The sequence below is a fragment of the Rhipicephalus microplus genome, chromosome 2 (assembly GCF_043290135.1).
Source record: "Rhipicephalus microplus isolate Deutch F79 chromosome 2, USDA_Rmic, whole genome shotgun sequence".
NCBI lineage: Eukaryota > Metazoa > Arthropoda > Arachnida > Ixodida > Ixodidae > Rhipicephalus > Rhipicephalus microplus.
The window spans coordinates 170,057,873-170,076,494 of NC_134701.1; positions in this window are offsets into that span (position 1 = coordinate 170,057,873).

Genomic DNA, 18,622 nt, shown 5'->3' on the forward strand with positions numbered 1-18,622 from the left:
AAAGTGAACTAGCATATACCATGAAGTCGAGGTGGTTAAAGGGTGGAGATAGACACGAAGCGCAAGCCGTAAGAAAGTGTGCGCGTGCCACCTCTCGTTTAGTCCTTGGAATGTCTGCTGGATGGCGATGCTTCTATATGCGGAATGTATGATGAAAAGATACGAGGTGGTGCTACTTGGAGTGCTGACTAGATAGATGAACGGACACACAGACAGATGCATGGTCGGACACACGGATGGCTGCATGGACGGATGGACGTGTGGACGCACGCGCGGACGGTCACACATGCGGACGCATGGACGGACGGAAGCAAGAACGAATGGGCGGACGGATGCTTCGCCCCACTCTCCATCATTCACCCCGCGGATATGCTGTCATTTTTTTTGCGTCGAAGGTCCCCAAGGGAGACTGTCGTCTTTAAGAATAAAAATTTTCCGTCCAAGAGAGTTCGAACTTCGGTCGCTTGCGGGGAAAGCGGGGGCTCTATCACAGAGCCACGTGGCTGCCTGTGGATTCCGTGAAGACAACTTCACCTGCTTAGAATTGCAGTGAAGGTAATTTTGATGCTTTAAAAACGCATGCATTCTGCGCATGCTTTACAATGAAGAATGAAATATTACAGTAATAATGATATGGTACGAACGTGCATTACCATCGGTCATCAGATTAAGTGAGTATTATGTTGACTTCATGGATTAAAGCCAGTCACCCACTACGAAAATCACACACGCTACTGCACGCATTCTCTTAAGGCCACGCAGTGGGTACATGGCACCTTCGAAAACATTTCATGCGCTACTTGTTTGTAGCACGCACTAGGCACAAGATATGACTCACGTTAAACACTTGAAGGCGAAGGTAAGGCTCTCCTAAATTTTAGGGGCGAAGCTCCTTATAGCGGTACACGTTCGCCCCTGGTAGTCGTAGAAGTAGTGTGTAACCAGTCTCACATTTTGACCTCCAAGGTGGTGCCGGTGGGAGATTTATTGTGTGCGTTTTTGAACAATAAAAAAATTCGCAGCGTGCGCATTAACTAAAAGCCGAATTCTCCTGTCTCTCGTTCCCCCTTAGCACCCATTGGCATGTACTTGAGCACTCTCTGACAAGAAAGGGTTGCTACGTTATACTCGCTGGGCGTAACCTCCTTGGTTTTAGAAAGGTTTAGCGAGCGTTGGGCCGCAGTGCCTTGAATACAGTGAACTAGTATATACCATGAACTCGAGGTGGTTAAAGGTAGGAAGTAGACACGAAGAGCTAGCCGTAAGAAAGTGTGCGTGTGCCTCCTCTCGTTCAGTCCTTGAAATGTCCACTGAATGGTGGTGCTTCTACATGAGCAATATATGATGAAAAGATGCGTGATGGTGGTTCTTCGAGTGGTGAATGGGTGGACGAATGGACACACAGACAGATGCATGGACGGATGCACGGATGACTGCACGGACGGATGGACGCAAGGACGAACGCAGGAGCGGATGCATGGATGAACGCAGGGACGGGCGCACAGATGGACGTGCAGACGCACGAACATACGCACGTACGGACGGGTGGATATACGCACGGGCGGCCACACAGACGCACGCATGGACGGACGGATGCTTCGCCCCACTCTCCATCATTCACGCCGTGGGTATACTGCCATTTTTTTGATAACCGAGAACATAAAGTATTTCAGAAGTGTTATGACTGAAGTGTTCAGAGTTCTGATCGCCTGCAGCGCATTGGGTAGTGCTTCTATCAGCATTTAGAGTTACACACCTTCACGTAAATTTCAAATTATCCAGTTGTTATCAAGCACTTACAGATTGCAAATTATGGAAAGGTATGCTAAGCTGTGCGTGATTAGTCAGGCTCTATACCATAATTACTTGGCACAACCTGAGCACCCGGCTTGATTTCATACATAATGCACGCTATACGTATTTATAAAACGGATTTGCGAGCGTCTTCACGAAAAATTGCACCAATTAATTAAATACACTGCAGCGGCGTAGACTGAATAGACTTGTGCGAAAATGATGCTTATGAGCAAGGTCATGGTTAGCTGCAGATATTGAGTTTATTAGTATTTTCATTATTTGCCATCGTGAATATTATAATAATGCATGGCTTTGCAGATGTATTTGTATTGTGCTGACAGATGGTATGTAACACGTATGAGTAATATTAGGTCTAGCCATTGTCTATGGGCTCCCTGAATTCAAAATAAAAATTCTAAGGTGTAAGAGATGCCTAAATAAGTAAAAACTATTATGTTTTAGGCCGTCCTTTGAACTGCTGTGCTTGAATGGTAACAAACCGTGTCTCTTTTGGTGTATACTGCCAAGCTTCCTACACTGTGTACCTGCGAGGAGACACTTGATCACATTATATTATCACGTGGTGGAGACGTGCATTAAGGGTAACAAACCAGATGTTCAGGTGAAAATGTTTATTTGGCCCAATATGTGGGCGGAAAAAAAAAGTCCGATCACTGCAACACACTGGATCTGATAGTGGCGAAGAGTATGTCGGCCGCCCGCCGAACTGACAAGCGGTGATGAGCGTCGAAACTTATACATATGCCGTCGAATAATCCAGCGTTCTCACGGGGGGTCTTGCAGGTTGTCGAATAACCTTGAATGATCGCATGCTGCGCTCAGTCTGAACAAAGCAATCTACTGCAAGCGTGAAGCTTCTCGAGTCCTGAGGCGTGATTTGCACTAAGCATTGTTCACAGTCTTCGTGGGTTTAGATTGATAGATTTATTTGTGGGGTTTCACGTCCCAAAACCTATATATGATTATGAGAGACGCCATAGTAGAGGGTTCTGGAAATTTCGACCACCTAGGGTACTTTAACGTGCACTGAATTGCGAGCACACGGGCCTGAAATATTTCCGCCTCCATCGGAAATGCAGCCGCCGCAGCCGGGATTTGATCTTGCGACCTGCGGGGCAGCAGCCGAGTGAGTTACCCACTTGACCATCGCGGCGGGGGCTCGTTGGTTTGGACAGTGCACATCAAAATAAAACGCATAAAAATACGCCACTCCCCATCTTACCAGACTCAACAACGTTTTTTACATGTTAAACTTCATCGAATTGATGCAAGCCCGCTATCAAAAAACAAGATTGTACGACATTGGCTTGCAACTTTGTACATGGACAAGGCCATGAACGCCCACCTATGCTATTTGAAGACGGCTGGACTTCTCGAGCAGCTGTGAACTATCAGTGTGAGTTCGTGGTATGAGTGTTCAAACTAATGGTTCTTCCATCTTTTTCTTATTTTTTTGCGATAATTGTTCAGCCATTCCTCCAAACATGTATAGTGCAGCCAACCAAACTAAAGCTTTCTTAACCTTTATGCCTTCCTTCTTCATTTCTATCTCCGAAACTGCACTGTAAAATTTTGTGAGCACACTATTCATGTTCATTACAAATCTCAGACACTTTCATTGGGCACATTTTCAGTGGGAAAGGTTGAATACTTCAGCTAAAACTCCGGGTGTCCACAAAAAGTCCTCCGCGAAAGTGCTTTTAAGCCGCGCACACTAACAGAAACCATCCGCGAAGTCGGCGCGCCACGTTTGGCAACCACGCGAGCTTAGTACGAGCGACTAAAGACCTGCGCTTCTACTGAGGTTGCTACAGCCCGTTTCGTGTTTCAGTGCTGGAACTGGAATTAGAGGACATTCTTTTATGTTCTGCGACAAGAAGTGGTTCAGCTCTGCTTTGTGTACGCGAAGGAAGAGCTTATCAGTTTGTGCCTCTAAGATCAACTCACCTCAGTGTTCTTTATATGCTTTACACGGCTATAGTGCAGTGCTTGCCCTGTTTCTATTAATTGGTATTGTTAAGCTTGGCACTAACTCTTGACTTCCGAGCACTGATGGCCTTCTACAAGTTGGATTGGTGCACTAATAAAAGATACGCACATTTGTATTTTATTCACGCCGTGGTGCCCTATTCCACTGTCACCTGCAATGATGCGTTGAAGCATTCCGGAGCGTAGCTACATTAATATTTGCCTGAAGAAGTCTTGTTCAATAAAACATTAATAAAACGCTACTTCAAAACAATAGGTGCTGCAGGCTACGTGCCGAAAGTCTCCATTTTAGCCTCGCTGATTTTAAAGGAATGCCCAGGTGGAATGTTGTTCAACACGCTTTCTTTCTCCTTCCACTGCATGGAAATTTTGCCTTTACATCCATTTACTCTCTGTGTAATATGAAAAAGAAAAACATTTCATTACATTCAATTTTACAATTGATTGCAAAGCACTCCCATATAGGATAAGCGCAAAACTGTGACAAAATTAAAAAGAAATATTACAGAAATAAAAACAGCGTCGGAACAATGTGGACCACCTTTCTTGATTCTTAGAAATGCACGAAAACTTCAAGCAGGTCATTTCAGCTTAACTTACAACAGTACAAACTCCCAAATTTAAACAGCTTTCTTTATCCTAACCATGAATGTGATGGGAGAAACAACATTGTTATATACTTTTCTATTTGAGCGACTTTTAAAGAAAGCGTCCTAGACTTTGTTTTGTCATGCATTGTTTTTAACAACGAAAACAAGAACATCACAAATCGGTCACTGTTTCTAATTATTATCCGCAAGGACGAATCTTTGCCATGCATTTTCGCCAATTCAATGGCACCACCCGTCGTGTTTAGGTCGAAACAAGGTCTTCAGCTCATCTGCCGGAGCTTGTCAGTTCTTCATGTTTCTGTCAAGAAAGCGCAAGAAAAGTGCGCTTGAGCATGCTGTAGGCAGTAAGTGACTTGCCACCATTATGCGGGTGAACTACACAGCTTGTAGGGGAGCGGCCAAGTTATTGAAAAGGACTATCACGGAGATGCTTGCAAAAGGTACTCAAAGTCAGACAACCCCAGAATTGTATTATTGTCTGAAGATATTATTATTTTGTTGCCTAACTGCCTGCTGACCACTGCGAGGAAGCAGTATATTCGACGTCATTATCTACTCAATCGCTGCAATGAAGCTGAAACACAAGGCATATATGTTGTCGATGCCACAGAACTCCTGTTTACAAATACGAGCACGAAAGTCCACTTCAAAGCTGCGCCATCACTGATCACCTCGTGAAAGTGCCCAGAGGCTATAGTATAGAACCGAAGTGTTATTACGGAAACTCACAACGGCTTTCCACATAATGCAACTCTAAATGTTGAGCATTGAATCAAGCTCCGAAGCAGCGGTGGAGATTTCGCAACTTGCCCTTGTACGCTTTGTTTGGTCGCAAACGTGCCTTGCCAAGTACGTTCGCTCTCAGGCTGCAGAACAGCTGGAGCTTACAGCGAAATTTCCCAGGGAATCTGGGCCCTTTTTGCTTTATTGGTTGTGAAGCATGGTGGTGCTTTCAATTTTTACGAGTAAAAAAATTGATAGCCGGCACTGGCCTTATCATACGGAACTCTATATTACACAAATTCTTTTGCTTCTATCTTTTTCATATTGGTATTGCGTGTATTTTTCTTCCCTTCCAATTTCTGTTTACGAACGTTCGCGAAGACCTATATCACTTTTCCTGTAATCTACGGCATCCGCATTTACTGTTTCCTGCCTCGTTCGATATCGTTTGCCATGTCAATTTAGGGAAGACCGCTTCGTTCTGAATGACAATATTTTCCTTAGTCGGCGCCCTAAGTCGTGACCAAGCCTGGTATTGCGCTTCAAATGCTGATAAACGCAGCAATCGTTTAATGAGTGTAGGATTCTAGACCGATTACATTGAAGGTAGTTTTATTTGGGAAAGAAAGTTATCTGTAGTAAATTAAGAACACAAACCCTTGATGTAAGGCTCTAAATTTTAAGATTTTTGCCACGATAACATTACAGAGCCCATACTGCTGGCATTTGAAGTTTTGTGGTCTTTGTATGCCTTGCTCTTTCTTCGTCTCCGTTTTTGTGCACTGTAGGCTTACATGGGGCACGTAAGAGCAACGCTCTAGAAAACCAAAGAGCACTTTCAATAAAAGCTACGAAGAACTTCGTCATTATGGCCATAAATGTTTTAGTTAAAGGTGTAAAGCTGACATGCAGGATTGCTCAAATCTGTAAAATTTCAACTGAACAGAAATTTGAAGCCAAACACACATTTACATGGTATCGGTGTGCACATGTCATTGAGTCACTCAGGACGACTGCGAACGCTAGAAAGAAATTGTAGGATGCCTAATTGATGTCCGTCGAAAACACCATTTTAGAAGAGAATGCAACCTACAGTCAACCAATACGCTTTCGCATTATATAGCCAACTCTAGAAGCAGATTAGACACGGATTGATCTTTAAGAAAACATGCAATGAATGACGATTTTGTTTTTATTCCAGTCACTTTTGGCAGAGCACTTCTGGTTTTTTAAGTATTAAGAAAGTGCATTTTAAAAATAAAGCTAGAGCAAGGTCAATAGCTGTCATTCAAGTTAAGCACTATACTGATTGCATATGATGTCGGGGGATAAGATTACTTTAGAGAAGTGTTAACTACCACTTCACGTAAATATTCAGAATTATTAACTGAGTCGATTCATACAGCTCGTCGTTTTCTTGAAAGCAGCTGCAATCGTTGTGGATTATGGCAGATTATGTCAGCTACGCCCTACTTCGTACGTGGCTTTATATATCCACTACGGCGGTTCGCCGACACGCTATGCTTACACAAGGAATGCACCAGGGTAAAAGAACGCTGATGTGCGAACGCCCTTACGTGACACATTAGTGAATGGCTGGTCTGTTCCTGTTTTTCGCTGAACTTTCTTATTTCCGAGTCTGTGTTAGGTGAAGATTATACTACCTCTGCCATGACCACATCAGCATTTACTTGGAAACACACATTTCTCGGAATGCTAGCCGTGCATGGTGCTTACGGCAAAAAAAACAAAACATCGTTCATTTCCAAGTAAGACATCATGTATGAACCCTGATAAAGGTACAAAGAATGGAATGCAAACGCCTCCGTGGAAGCGAAAGTTTTTATTTTTATATCACTCTCCTCCTCACGTGGGAGAGGTCATTACGCCCAGTCGAGCGGTGGGAATTGAAGCGTCGAAATTTTGAGCATGGCCTTATCAAGAGCCCTGCTTTGTGAGACAAAAAAAACCCCACTCCCAATTTATCTCTTTTTTTTTCTTTTTTTAATAGCATTGGTGCTTGAAATATGGAGCAATTGCTATGGCTGCAACATGCACCACTATAGCGCCTCTGACAAGTGCTGAGATTGCAAACGCCGCCTTCAACTATGATATGTGAAAAGTGCCAGATCGCTTAGCCGGTCATTGACAGCAGCGTTGGGATGTGCGGGTTTGCAGGATGCCTTAGTGCTTTCATTTTTTTTTACTAAGGGCATTGAAGTAAATACCTCTAACTTGAAAAAAATCTTGTGTTGCAAGTGAAAGCAGTATGGCGGGTGCCATAATTTTTGTATATGGTAGCCTCAGAAGTTCGATCATTTCAAAGCACTTAGGTTGGCGCCCGGTAGTTTTTTTTGTTTGTGTGATTGCTGATGGGAGATCAAGGAGATTTTATTTTGCTTGGTCAATAACGCAATGTGACAAAAGCTTAAGTGAGAATCTGTTGCCATGGAAAAGTTTTGAAATTGTTTTTATTTCACAAAGGTTTACTAGGTATGACAAAAGTACAAAGATTTATGAAGAGCAATGGCTTAATTTACAAGCAAATCGTAGCCTCAAAATTCAGAAAGCCTTCATGTGCATGAAATACCTGAGCAATATAGTTCATACACACACAGTGCTTTTTTTGTAATCCAATGTCCTAATTTTATGAGTGCACCTTTCAGTATTTGAACTGATTAGGACCTGATGTTTGAATTATCCCCATTTCATCCCTGCGCCTTATGAGGCCCCAAATACGGGTTCATAAAAATATTCACGCGATATCCAAACACCACGGCTGTTCTTTCGAGATATCAACCCATATTTTTTTTGTTGCGAATGGGATGACACCACCTGGATCGAAAGTGGGGGCCGTGCAGGCAGGTGAGGTCGAGTGCCATTTAGTTGCTTTGGTTTCCTCGGGAAACGAAGCGTGTGGCTCTGAGACGGGCGTGCGTGCCCGTCTTAGGCCGCGTTCACACTGAGCATTCCGACCGCCGAAAGTGCTCCGAATCCGGTGCGGCGGCGGCGAGATCCGCCGAAAGGGCCCTCTCCGCGCCAATCGCTCTCGGACCAATTTTCGCGGCGTCTGCCGCCGAATCGGTCACCACGGACCAATAGGAGCGCTAGTCAAAGAATTTGAAAAAATGGCAGCCAAGCCCTACGCACTTGTTATGCTGCAGTGCACGTAACTGAATGTTGCAACCAACGGGAGTTTAATCTACTCTGTGCCTACCTCGCCTCCGTATTTCGTGAAAGAGGTGACCAAGCTTGCTATTGGCGTGACCAAGCTTGTTCCGGTCTTGCAGAGCTTAGAGATGATAAGGTGTAGAACGCAAGACGATGTGTAGGTGCCACCACCATGTCGTTTTAGCAAAGCATTGAAAATACTTACCTTTTCGTGCAAGCGTTGCATGGTCAGCGCAGCGTGATATACGCTACAGTCTTGAGAATTACTTGTGTATGCCTTTTCTTGTAAAAGACGCACGTGCAGAATATATACGTGTGGTTAATCTGCCTCAGATACGCTCAATAATTGCTTTTTAGTTGACAATTTCACAGGTATGAACGCTGAACCTGGAGTAACATTGGTGGGCGCTGCGGGTGGAGTCGGCCATTTTGGCATATGGGCTGGTTGCCTCCATGTAAGCACAATTGTGATTCGTTGAAATAGGACAGACAGACCGGAATATTTGCCACGAAGGTCACCAAGAAAGACTATTGTCTTTAGAGAGTAAATTTAGAGGAGGGGAGGAGGCCACGAGCCTGGTAGGCCACCTCCTGGTCACGCTACCAGTAGTCCACAGCAAACGTGTCTGCGGCGTCATCAGTCTGATGGTGAGAGAACAACTATGAATTAATTATAAATACTTTAAAAAATAGTTATCTATGCTTAGTTATTTGAGAGAGGAAGCCTGCTCGCGTACTTTATGACCATAATCTCTTCCCACGTTTGAAGATATTTATTATCAATTCGTAGCGGTATTCTGAGTTCCCCAACTTTAGAGCATGCAAAAATATAATGAAACAAAGGATGCGCCTTGGGATGGCAGTCTGTAGCTAGAGGAAACGTAAATTAAGATAACGCACGGGCGTTCAGCATTACCGTCTCAGTTCGCGCAAGGGATGAACTTACATTTATGACTTGCGCTTTTTATTTACATCAAATAGCATGAAACAATCATTCGTTGGCCTCTACAAGACAAAAATAACTGGTCACGTATCTCCATGTTTCTGCGTATGTCGTCGAAAGACGATATTCGTCCAGAGAGTGAACAAGACATTTCTTTGATGTTCTGCGCGAGAAAATCGGTGAGTGATATTGTGGAGGCCCTGCGTTAGAGTGCCTCGAGCGTGCAGCGGAGGCGAACGAACGCATCAAGTCACGTCACACATGAGACATGAGCGCCATCTGGCAGTTTTTTAGAAAACAAAGGGCGTGGCTCTGAAACGGGTATGCGCGCCCATCTCAGAGGTGATAAGGTGTAGAACGCAAAGCGATGGGTAAGTGCCACCACCGTCTCGTCTTAGCAAGCCGTTAGAAACACTCCCCGTTCCGTGCAAGTCTTGCATGGTCGGTGCAGCGTGATAAGCGCTACGGTCCTTGAAATTATTTTTGTATGCCTTTTCTAGTAAAAGACGCGCATACAGAATATATACATGTTGTTATGGTGTCGTAGACATGTGCGAAAATTGCTTTTAATAGACAATTGCACAAGCATGAACACTCAACCTGGAGCAACATTGGTGGGCACTGCGGATGGGGTCGGCCGTCTCAAATACCCGATGCCGTCAAGAGTAGACAGATAAACAAATGTAGAGACAGACAGACCGACCAAATTTTTTTTGTCGATGGTCCGCAAGAAAGACTATCTTCTTTGAAAAAACACATTCAGTGGTTCATGTACCGGTCATCATGCCTTGTGATGTCGGCCTGTCATTTTTGTTTGCGATTTTGATATACGGGGTAACTACGCAATCACACACGCACACACTCACACACACACACACGCACACACACACACACACACATACACACACACACGCACGCACACACACACACACACACTCGCACGCGCACACACACACACACACACACACACACACACACACACACACACCATAGAGCTTTTATACATAAGAGCATGAGCATAGCGCCTTTCACTGTACAGCAGCAAATTAAGACGTTTGTCCTGAACGAGGTGGCTGGTAGTTTGCAGTAACCGCCGCCATGACATGGAAGCTCGGAATTAAGAAATTTTCTCTCAATCCCGCTCAGCACAAGCTAGTTTCTTCTCCTGTACTAAGCGGGAACAAGAAGCCCACCAGTGCCGCAGAGGAGCTACTTTTCCTTTTACAAGTCCTTTCGATACAGTGTGACGAGATGATGTTGCAAGATAAGATACAGGCAAGCACATTTTTTGAAAACATATACTGCTTCGTTAAAATGAAGCAAAATAAAATACCAGGAATATAGCAGAAACACGCCACACACAGTCCAGAAAAGAAAAGTGTGAATGCTTGTTGACGCCTAATGGCTCGGTTAGGCATTCACAGCCGGCTAACCAAGAAAGTGGGTATTTTTTCATGTATTGGCGACCTTTAGAAAGTTTAAATATTCTGGGACCACCCACCTGGTCAGGTGATAAGGCAACCATCGGGACATACTGTGCTTTGAGTCTGCGCGCGGATCTCATATAACCAACAAAGGTGGCATACGGCGTGCTACATAAGGAATATGCACTAGAGGCCTAGGAGTGGCAGCGGTCTAAGATGTGTACAGTGGCAATTTTATGAAAGAGAACGTGGGAGCGCATGGCCTGCGCACTCTGGCGGCAGCTGGCAGCGAGTTCTTGTGGGAGCGAAAGCAAGCGCAGCATAGAAAAATACTGTGCATAATGAGTGGCCGCTTGAGTCTTTTCGTGGCCCAGCAATGAAGGCTTTGACCAAAAACTAGATGGAGTACGCATGCTCGCTTCTACTCTCTGTCCCCACATCTAATAGCCGCCTCGGAAGGACAATGAAAGTTCAAGTTTGACATCAAACTTTTGCAAAGAAGAAGATTTATTGGTTTGTGCACTTTTTTACGCCCACTCTGCAACTTGTCCCGCTGTGGACGTATAATGCTTTACCACAAGAACAAAGAAAGTCTGACTAGAAAATGTTTTCTGCATTTGTTTTGCCCAAAGGGTACACATTCATGCGGATTGGATGTGCTGTACAAGTACTTCCTTCGTGAAATCGTGGGTGTGTAGCCTAGTGGTAAAGACAATTTCTTTCAGAGAGTGGGGTCACGGGTTCAAATCTCATCATTAAACTTTTTTTTCTCTATTGCTGCTGAAAACATTGTCAGGTGTGACCAGCCACTCGTGGCGCTGAAAGCAGCCCAGCTCGGCCGTAGGGCGCTACGGGAGCGCCCACTCTTTATGTGTGTTTCTCTATGAGCACAGCTTCTTTTCGAGTAATCTCGAGGCGAGTAAAACAAGCAGTCATTGTTGATATAAAACCAGAGGCAAGAATGAAACCCTCTCTCCTTTCAAAGCTATTATCAACCTCTTGCATATTCGTCTTAAAAGGAAAGGACTTACAGCCTTGCTGCTGGTTTCATATCAGTGTCACCTGTGAACGCTGCCAGAGGCTCGTCTGCTGCAAGATGTCATTACGCTGTAAGCAATACAATAAACTCAAAACTCACGAGCCTTTCTACTAAGGCATCTCTCAGATTCATGTCATACTTTGTGGCATGAAAGGCTACATAGTTGTGATATTATTATTAAGTTATGTCTAGTTATCTGAAGGTACTATGAGGGCACCGAATAAATATTTGGTTTACCGTATGTTCAATCATTTTTGAACATTATTTCCAGAAACAGCACGTATATGCAGTTTAGAGTACAGTTCAAAGTGTTTTGCCTTCAAATTACAAATAAGAAATTAGACTGGAGAAGACGCAGTTAACCTGCATGCCTCCTTGTGAGCTCATACATCGTTATTTCAAATGGCATGGTCCCTCGAATTTGTCATTCTGTGGCATTTTGTCGCTTCGATATGACCAGCTTTTTAGAGTAAGTAGACAGAATAAAATGAGGGAAAGTCAGGGAGGTTAACCAGAAAATGGAGCATCCGGTTTGCTACCCTGCACTAGGGGAAGGAGGAATGGGGAAGAAAAATTGGAAAGAAAGCGAAGAGGGAAATAGACGCGCGCGAAAAAAAAGGGGGGGAGGTTGGGGTGCTACAGTCTATACAATAGGCCGCTGCCACGCAAAAAGTTCAGTAAGGCCTTCACTGATTTTCTGTAAGCACACAGATCATGTCGTCTTTCCAGCACTGATTGTTCAGACAAAGGTCTGTCGTCAAGGCGAGCTGACGCAGCAGCTAGTTGCCGTCTTTGCACGCTGTAACGAGGACAGTGACAGAGAACGTTCTCTATAGTTTCATCGCTGCCGCAATGACCACAAGCAGCACTGCCTTCCATGCCGATTTGGAAGGCGAAAGCTTTGGTGAAGGCGACACCAAGCCATAGTCGGCAAAGCAGCGTTGTCTCGAGTCGAGAGAGTCCAGACGGAGGCCGGAGTCGCCGAGACGTGTCCAGTCTACGCAGTCGCGTGTGCCGTAAGCACTCGGTGTTCCAGAGAGATTTTAATTCTGCATTAGCGATTTTTCGGATGGTCATTGCAGCATCAGTCCTTGAAAATGGTATAGATTTTTCTTCACCCTCTTCGTGTGCTGATCGGGCAGGTGCATCGGCATGTTCGTTGCCCAATATGCCGCAGTGACTTGGAAGCCACTGAAACGTGATTCTGTGTCCTTCGTCGAAGAGGTGGTGAAGCAGCTCTCTAATTTCCAGCACTAGTTGTTCATGAGGTCCCCGGCATAAGGCGAATATCAAACATTGTAGTGCTGCCTTAGAGTCCGTGAACACGCTCCATTTCTTGGCTTCTTGGTAAATAATTATTTGAATTGCGCTACGTAGAGCAGTAAGTTCCGCAGCTGTCGATGATGTCTGGTGGGATAAACGAAACTTCACCATTGTCGCTGTTGCAGGAAAGATCACCGACCCTGCACACCCATCTACTTTAGTTGAAGCGTCAGTATATAGATGAGTATGCTCACTGTATTTCTCATATAACATGAGAAGAGAAAGCTGCTTTAGCGCTCGAGACAAGCGCCGGGCTTTCGACCCTATGCCTGGAACCATGAGTTCAACATGTGCATAGGTCATACTCCTTGGGGGAGTTGAAATCCTCGATGGAGTTGTACATCCCGTAGGAATGCGTGTGCGATATGACAAGACTGTCTGGCGAAATGAGGCACGAGGTCGGGCTTCTGGCAGTGAAGCTAGATGATGGGCAGGGGCACGAGTAAGATGCCTCACGTGTGCTCTGAGCACTTCCATCATGATATGCGTCTTTAGCGGGTAGTCATTAGCGATCTCGATTGTCTCAGCTGTTGATGAACATCGCGGTAGCCCCAGAAAAACTCGCAGAGCCATAGCATGCATGCTTTTGAGAGTCCGAATGCTGGTTCTACAGGTGTTGGTCAACACAGGCAAACTGTAGCGCAAATAGCCAAGAAAAAGCGTCTTGTACAATTGCATCATTGCATGTACTGAAGTCCCCCAGGTTTTTCCTCCGAGATACTTGAATAAGTTAGCAATTTCTGTCAGCCTCTTCTTCAAGTGGGCCACGTGTGAGCCCCAGCAGAGGTCTGTATCAATGAATACGCTTAGAAATCTGTGCGTCCTGACATATGGTATGACTAGGCCATCGATTGATATAGCGTATGGTCTCATTGGCTTTCGACTAAAAGCAATCAATGCGCATTTTGCTGGCGAGATTTTCAGACCCTGGTCCTTGAGGTACACTGATACCAACGTAACAGCTTTCTGATGTCTTGCGCGTACCTGAGGTCTTGTCACGCCAGATGTCCAAACGCAGATGTCGTCAGCCTACATGGATAACTTGACCACACTTGGTAGTCGTTCTACAAGACCAATGAGAACGAGGTTGAAGAGGGTTGGACTCAAGACGCCACCTTGCGGGACTCCACGATGCGTTGGGTGTTGGGAGGTTGGACCATCTGCAGTGTTCACAAATAAGGTCCGCCCTTGTAAATAACTGCGTGTCCAACAATACAGTTGCCCGCCTAGGCCCACTCACTCAACGGCTTTGAGGATGGCGTCATGTAGAACGTTATCGTATGCTCCTTTTACGTCAAGAAACATGGCTGCAGATTGTCGTTTACCTGACTTTTGTTGCTGGACTTATGTGACGAGATCTATAACATTGTCGATCGAACATCGGTGACGGCGAAAACCAGCCATGGCGTTCGCATATATCTCATAGTATTCCAGGTACCATTCAAACCTGGCCAAGGTCATTCTCTCCATTACCTTTCCTACGCAACTTGAGAGTGTGATCGGTCGGTAAGAGGCAATGTCCAGGGGAGATTGGCCAGGCTTAAGAATCGATCATCATCATCATCATCATCATCATCATCATCAGCCTGACTACGTCCACTGCAGGACAAAGGCCTCTCCCATGTTCCGCCAGTTAACCCGGTCCTGTGCTTGCTGCTTCCAATTTATACCCGCGAACTTCTTAATCTCATCTGCCCACCTAACCTTCTGTCTCCCCCTAACCCGCTTCCCTTCTCTGGGAATCCAGTCAGTTACCCTTAATGACCAGCGGTTATCCTGTCTACGCGCTACATGCACTGCCCATGTCCATTTCTTATTCTTGATTTCAGCTATGATATCCTTAACCCCCGTTTGTTCCCTAATCCACTCTGCTCTCTTCTTGTCTCTTAAGGTTACACCTACCATTTTTCTTTCCATTGCTCGCTGCGTCGTCCTTAATTTAAGCTGAACCCTCTTTGTAAGTCTCCAGGTTTCTGCTCCGTAGCTAAGTACCGGCAAGATACAGCTGTTATATACCTTCCTCTTGAGGGATAGTGGCAATCTACCTGTCATAACTTGAGAGTGCTTGCCGAATGTGCACCACCCTATTCTTATTCTTCTAGTTACTTCAATCTCGTGGTTCGGCTCTGCGGTTATTACCTGCCCTAAGTAGACATAGTCTTTTACAACTTCAAGTGCACCATTACCTATCTCGAAGCGCTGCTCTTTGCCGAGGTTGTTGTACATTACTTTCGTTTTCTGCAGATTAATTTTAAGACCCACTTTTCTGCTCTCCTTGTCTAACTCCGTAATCATGAGTTGCAATTCGTCCCCCGAGTTACTCAGCAATGCAATGTCATCGGCGAAGCGCAGGTTACTAAGGTATTCTCCATTGACTCTTATCCCTAACTTTTCCCATTCTAGGCTTCTGAAAACCTCCTGTAAGCACGCGGTAAATAGCATTGGGGAAATTGTGTCCCCCTGCCTTACACCCTTCTTGATTGGTATTCTGTTGCTTTCTCTATGAAGCACTATGGTAGCAGTTTATCCCCTGTAGATTTCCTTCAGAATGTTTATATATACTTCATCTACGCCCTGATTCCGCAGTGTTTGCATGACGGCTGATATTTCTACTGAATAAAACGCCTTCTCGTAATCTATGAAGGCTATGTATAGTGGTTGGTTATACTCTGAGCATTTCTCTATTACCTGATTGATAGTATGAATGTGGTCAATTGTTGAGTAGCCTGTTCGAAATCCTGCTTGTTCCTTTGGTTGATTGAATTCTAATGTTTTCTTTACTCTGTTAGCAATTACCTTTGTAAATAGCTTGTATACTACAGAGAGCAAGCTGATTGGCCTGTAATTCTTCAAGTCCTTGTCATCTCCTTTCTTATGTATTAAGATGATGTTAGCGTTCTTCCAAGACTCTGGTACTCTTCCCGTCAGGAGACACCTCGTAAACAGGGTGGCTAGTTTTTCTAACACAATCTGTCCTCCATCTTTCAGCAGATCTGATGTTACCTGATCCTCACCAGCAGCTTTGCCCCTTTGCATGCTCTCCAAAGCTTTTCTGACTTTTTCTATCATTACTGGTGGGGTGTAATATGGGTTACTGCTAGTTCTTATAGTATTAGGGTCGTGGTTGTCTCGGCTACTGTACAGATCCCTGTAAAACTCCTCCGCTATCTTAACTATCCTATCCATATTGGTAGTTATTTTTCCTTCTTTGTCCCTTAGTGCATACATCCGACTTTTGCCTATCCCAAGTTTCCTCTTCAATGCTTTGACACTTCCTCCGTTTTTCAGAGCGTGTTCAATTCTCTCCATGTTATACCTTCTTACATCGCATACTTTACGTCTATTAATCAACTTCGAAAGCTCTGCCAGTTCTATTTTGTCTGTTGTACTTGACACTTTCATGATTTGTCGCTTCTTAATTAGGTTCTTCGTTTCCTGGGAAAGCTTGTTAGTGTCCTGTCTGACTACCCTGCCTCCAACTTCCACTGCACACTCCATAATGATACTCGTCAGATTATCATTCATTGTATCTACGCTAAGGTTGGTTTCCTCACTAAGAGCCGAGTACTTGTTCTGCAGTGACACTCTGAATTCCTGTACTTTCCCTCTCAGTGCTAGCTGATTGATTGGCTTCTTGCGTATCAGTTTCTGTCGTTCCTTCTTCAAGTCTAGGCGAATTCGAGACCGTACCATTCTATGGTCACTGCATCGTACCTTGCCAATCACTTCCACATCCTGCACGATTCCAGGGTGTGCACTCATTATAAAGTCTATTTCGTTCTTGTTTTCGCCATTAGGGCTCCTCCATGTCCACTTGCGGTTTTCTCGTTTTCGGTAGAAGGTATTCAAAATCCGTAAATTATTGCGTTCTGCGAATTCTACTAGTAGCTCTCCTCTGGCGTTTCTAGTACCGATGCCATAATCTCCTGCTGCCTGGTCTCCAGCCTGCTTCTTCCCTACCTTTGCATTAAAGTCGCCCATCACTATAGTATACTGTGTTTTTACCTTACTCATTGCCGATTCCACGTCTTCATAGAAGCTTTCAACTGAAGCGTCATCATGGCTGGATGTAGGCGCGTAAGCCTGTACTACCTTCATCTTGTATCATTTATTCAGTTTAATTACGATACCTACCACCCTTTCATTTATGCTTTAGTATTCCTCTATGTTGCCAGCTATGTTTCTGTGAATTAGGAACCCCACTCCCAGTTCTCTTCTGTCTGCCAAGCACCTGTAGCAAAGGACGTGCCCATTCTGTAGCACCGTATAGGCCTCATCTGTCCTCCTAACCTCACTGAGCCCTATTATATCCCATTTAACACCCTCTAGCTCCTCGAATAGTACAGCTAGACTTCCCTCACTAGATAAGGTTCTAGCGTTAAACGTTGCCAAGTTCAGGTTGCAATGGCGGCCTGTCCGGATCCAGAGATTCTTAGCACCCTCTGCTGCGTTGCAGATCTGACCGCCGCCATGGTCAGTTGCTTCGCAGCTGCTGGGGACTGAGGGCCGTGAGTTATTTGACGTAAGCATGTGGGAGGTAGTGGCCAGATACTGCACCAGGGTGGCCAATCCTTCTCTGGTGAGGGAGTGCGTTCTCGGCGGTGTTTGCCGGTGAGGCCGCACCCCAGGCCTCTTAATGCTGTTCCATCAACACGCGGATTTTTTTTAATCCGGTTGGGAACTGCGCGGTACCGGGATTTGAACCACGGACCTCTTGCATGCGAGGCGGATGCTCTAACCACTACGCCATCGCCGCTCCCAAGCGGCTAATCTTCCAATCTTGCGGAACGACGCCAGCTTGCCAGGAATCGTTGAAGATGTTAAGGAGTGCTTCTCGTGCCCGTTTACCAAGGTTGCACAGCATCCTGTATGAGATGTCATCCGGGCCAGTTGACGACGACTTATTACATAAGACGAGTGCCGCATCGAGCCCCTGTGATGTAAACGGTAGATCCATGCGTGGGCCCATGAGTGAGGGATATGATTCACTGAATGTGGCCTTGTGTACGCTGTCTGGCCCACGGTCATAGCGCAGAGATCTTCTGCTACCTAAATTTCATGCCGGCGATGAAGAAGTGCAAGGGCTTTGAAGGGAAAACGCTGCTCTGGAACAGAACGTAGGCCTCGCACAATTCTCCATATCTGAGACAGTGGTTTATGAGGATCTAGCGACGCACAAAATTTCCTCCATCGTTGGGGTCTAATTTGTCAAGGCGCCGTGGTATCTTCTTTTGGATGCGCCGGGCTGTCCGTAGATCGTCTGTGGAATTGGTGCGTCGGTATCGTCTTTCGGCACGACGGCGGATCGCACGAAGTCGCTCCAGCTCGAGGTCACATTAAGAGTACTTCAAAGAGCATATGATTGTGCGCATAGCCGCATGTGCAGTTTCCTTAATAGCTTGCTGAAGACCATTGGACAGGCCTTCTTCACAAGCATCCTCAAGTTGAGTTTTCAACACACCCCAATCTATTCTTTGTGTTGTGGTAGAGGAGTACGTGTTCGAAATACCTTTATACTTCAGGTAAGTGGGGATGTGGTCGCTTCCGTGTGTTTCAATGTCCAAAAACCACTTTACCCATG